Raw genomic sequence first — 4,501 nt, forward strand, 5'->3', positions numbered from 1 at the left:
CTTCAACTCATATAACTACTTATCCTTTCCATCATAATATCTATTAAATAAGTGCTTCTTGCTGAAGAGTCTTTTAAAGTCATGCCTCAAGTCCTCTGTCTTGATGCCTATGACACACTTTACATCTTCCCACTAGATATTTGATTTTCCCTTAAGACTTAAAATAGTTATCCTAGATTTCATATTCTCTATATAATAATGCAATTTGAAGAACTTATTCATCCCAATTACCCATGATTTTGCATCTTTTGGTTTCTTCAACTCTCCATCAAAGGTAGGAGGTCTGGCTTTCTTAAATTCATCCGGAAAGAATTGCTTCTCACTCCTCATATAAGGATGATATCAATTATGATCATGATGTCTCTTTGATCCCAAACTAGAATAGAACACATAAACACTACTTGTCATGTCAAGTGTATCCATCCATCTGCCACCTTTGACTGTGTCATCCTTGTATGACCTATGTCCTCTGCGAGACATGTTACCATATGCCTAATTAGTCCTTTCCTCTTGTCCATAATGGATTCTCGGTTGTCCATATATTTGCATTTCCGCTCTGAAGGATGAATGCATTTACATTTTCTTGCTTTACTTGTGATCTAGTAAGCATTTCCTGTCATTAAATTACCCTCTCATTATCTACCTTGGAACTTCTATTTTCTACCTTTAGACTTCTCAAGGTATCTCCTATGTTAGGAGAGTACTCTTCCCCGTGTTTCTCAATTGATCTATAATGAGAGTCATGTGAAATATAATCCACCATTTTTCTTATCATCTTTGATCTTCTTCTTCCTCAAAACTTACCATGTCAGATAAACCATATATAAACATAATCAAACATACCTTAGTGAAGTTTATAGGAGGCTATCTCATATACATAATCAATCGAGATTAGCATGATACATATCTATCAACCTATCAACCATCTCAATATCAACATCATGACACAAGACTACAAAAATGACCATCACAATGCATGCATAGAAAACACATTGTCAACTAACATGCTTGCATAACAATCACATCCACCATGAGGTATGGTGCTACAACCTCACTCTGACACCACCCTGTAATCAAGGCCTACATTTAACCAATTTCACAAGCTCACAAGGGTAAACATGAGACCACTGTCACTATGACATGACTTGACCTCCAATTTCTAGTTACGGAAGTTAGGCTTACAAAATGACCACAAAATGACATCTTAAAGGGACTACATATCACTCAGGAGTTGGACTACCAACCCCAAGTGATCAATCCTTTAGGTGGAACCCTTTTTTAGTTACCTAACACCCCATTCGTATGAACAACAATGAAAGGGTACAATTATAGGCCTCGAATTGCATGCATAAGCCTGCTTCCATGCAATTATGGCCTTAATTCCCAGTTCTATGTGTTCGTTCCTAGGATATGTGCCACCTTTTCAGGTTAGCCTCCAGACCACTCCCAAGAATTTCATGTAACTTTCTGGAATCATAATTTACATGATGATAAAGATAAACATTCAAAATTGAATTAGAAACTTGACGTACACTACCGTGAACACACTATACATTTCGTCAAACATATGGAAAACATGTAAGATATAGGTCATGAATGCATATATGCTAATAATATGATAGTATTCATGTGAGAATCACCAAGAAGGCTCCAACCCCTATCTAACTAGCTATAATTACACTTGTTATGCTAGTCATTAAATAACCATTCAAATACATAGGAGAAAATGACAAGAAATGTATATAGCATTCATTATATAACCAACATATAACCGACATATAACAAAAATAGATACCATGGAAAATAATCCATAACATCAACATCATATCAATATATTTTCTCATAGATCACAATAGGAAAATATCTCATATTAATATGTGAAAATTCCAACTCAAACAACCAAGAGCTTGAGAGCATTTGTCCCAACCAATGACTCTAGGAACTAGTAACTCAACCCAAACTATTCTAGGGCTTCCAGAGAATTTGTTTGAAGCCATAACCATCGAGAACTTGAGAACCAATCAAAAAAATAGGTGGAAAACCCACAACACCATGGTTATCAATCAAATGGAAAGGCAAGGCTAAAACCACTTTCACTCCAGGAAAATATCCATACCAATTATAGCACATAACCAGAGAATCACATGCATATACCACACATCCATAAATAAGAAAGGAAATCACACATACAAGCTGCTACCTGTAAAAAACTCTAGTTGTATCTATTGATCAAACTGTTCCCTGCACTTTCTTGCTTTCCATCACCTTCTTTCTCCAATCTAACTAAATGAGAGGGTTATCTAAGCATGCTCTGAGAATTCTCTAAGTGTGAAGGATTATGAGAGAAGAATGCTAAAATGAAAAAAGGAAGTGAACTAATCCTCAAAAGCATTTTTACCATTGAGGCCTCTATTTTAATTCATTTTCCTTCATTTTTTCCTCTAATTTCCTTAGCATGCAAATTTAAGTCTCGTCACCTTCCTCTTCTCCTATTTTCCTTTATTTTCATAAATAAATTCCAGTTATTGCCACTTTTCCTTTGCCAATGCCTTTGGCAATTTCCATAGCCAATAATTAATCACGTGTGATGCCCACTAAAGTGTTTTCCCCAACATTCAGCTTGGAATATGTGTCCCATGGCCATGGTATTATTTTATTTACATAGGAAATCAACTAGGGGTTGTTATAATGGCGTTCCTTTGGGGATGCCCACAGTTAAATAAGTGAAAGGAATTTCTCAAATTCAGAATTTTTTATGAATGATTTTGTTACGTTAATTAACAATGATGAAACCAATGTTTTTTTCTTTACTTATAAGGAAGTCATCCGGGAACATCTGACAAGAATCTTGGGATTTTGTAAGGCCTACTTACTATCCAAATTACTTGTCATACCATTTCTGTTATATCAAAACCAGATATCCAATTGGGAAGAATTACTCTTTAAAACATATTGTGAGATTAATAGTTGGACATTTTGTGCTCTTAATTTTTTTGCAATATTTGTCCTTACCAAAGTTGTCTTGCAGGCATTTCCAAATTACTAAATGGTTGTCATGCCTATCCCAAAAATAGTTTGTAATCAAATTCACTCGTTATGGTGTGATTTTCATTAGAAAGGTGCAATTAAAGCTATGTGTGGGTCCCTTGTTGGTTGGGATAAGTCGATTTTACCAAAATACACCAGTGGTTTGGGGTTAGGAGATCCAAAAATGGTTAGTAAATATTTTTGGGAAAAAATGTGGTGGCCTTAGGTTAAAGGTGGACATGAATTGTGGAAGAAAATTTGGTTGCAGATGTATGTACCCTTGCTGCAACAAGAAGATATATTATGATGCGACTGTACACTTCCTGGTTCAAGTGTCTGGAAATGGGTAGGAGATTGCAAAGATGTCATGAGGAAATATGCATTATGGGATATAAAAGTAGGGGATATTTCCCTATTTTTAACAAAAGCTTGGGAGTAAAAGTTTCATACTTTTGCAAACATTCTGAGCAAAATATGCTTTGGTAGTAGTGGAAAGAAAATGATGGGACCAAAAATACAAATGACCTTCCTTGGGAGGATTTCCATGATACTTTAGAGGCTTAGAGTATTTAATGATCTCAGTGACATGATGTTTAAGGATGGGGATAGAAACTACGAGGTTCATTTTCTGTTAAAGAGGCTTATTCATTTATTGTTGATTTCTAGAGTTTGAAATAGAAGGTAACATTGAAGTGTCTATGGGAGAGATGGTGGTGGCTTAAATTCTCTACCTTTTTATGGTTAGTTGTTTGTGGTCACCATCTAACCTCAAATCTTATTTGAAGGAAGGGATTTGAGGGTCTATCATTATGTATTTTATGCTTCAAGGAGGAAGAAATGAAAAATCGTATTTTCGTCTCATGTGATTTCTTTATTCAAATGTGGGATATCAATCATCTTTTTGGTCTAAATTGACCACTTTTGGAGGATATTCATTCCTTATTGGATCAATGGTATTGCCATAAATTTAAGAACCCCATTATTATTGTGCTTGGGTGCATGCATTAGGATTTATTCTTTGGAAATTGTGGAAAGAGTGAAATTATTGTATTTTTTAGTCAAGGAATAGATCTTCTATGGTACTTACAGATGTGGTTCTTAAGAATATTTGAGATACTAATCTTTCATTTCCATGGTATACTAATAAATGGCAAGTTCAAGGATCTGAAATAGGTATTATGGAAAATATTCTCCTAGTGTAGGATTGTTGTCATACCAGTTCTAACTCATATTTGTCACCTACACAATGTTTTATTAAGCTAAATTTTGATGGGGCTGTTAAACGAAACCCTATAATTGCAGGTTGTGGTGGGATAATCCGTGATGAACATGCCATGCCATTGAGAGACTTTTCCATGTATTTTGGGGTCCCAACCAATAACATGGACTAATTTTTGGCAGTAGAATTAGGTTTATGAATTTGTTTTAGGGAAGGTTATTACTTATTACAGGTGGACGGAGATTCACAATTGGT

This window comes from Pinus tabuliformis, chromosome 1_2, assembly GCF_031772625.1.
Source record: "Pinus tabuliformis cultivar Carrire ecotype Pingquan chromosome 1_2, CPIR1, whole genome shotgun sequence".
Lineage (NCBI taxonomy): Eukaryota > Viridiplantae > Streptophyta > Pinopsida > Pinales > Pinaceae > Pinus > Pinus tabuliformis.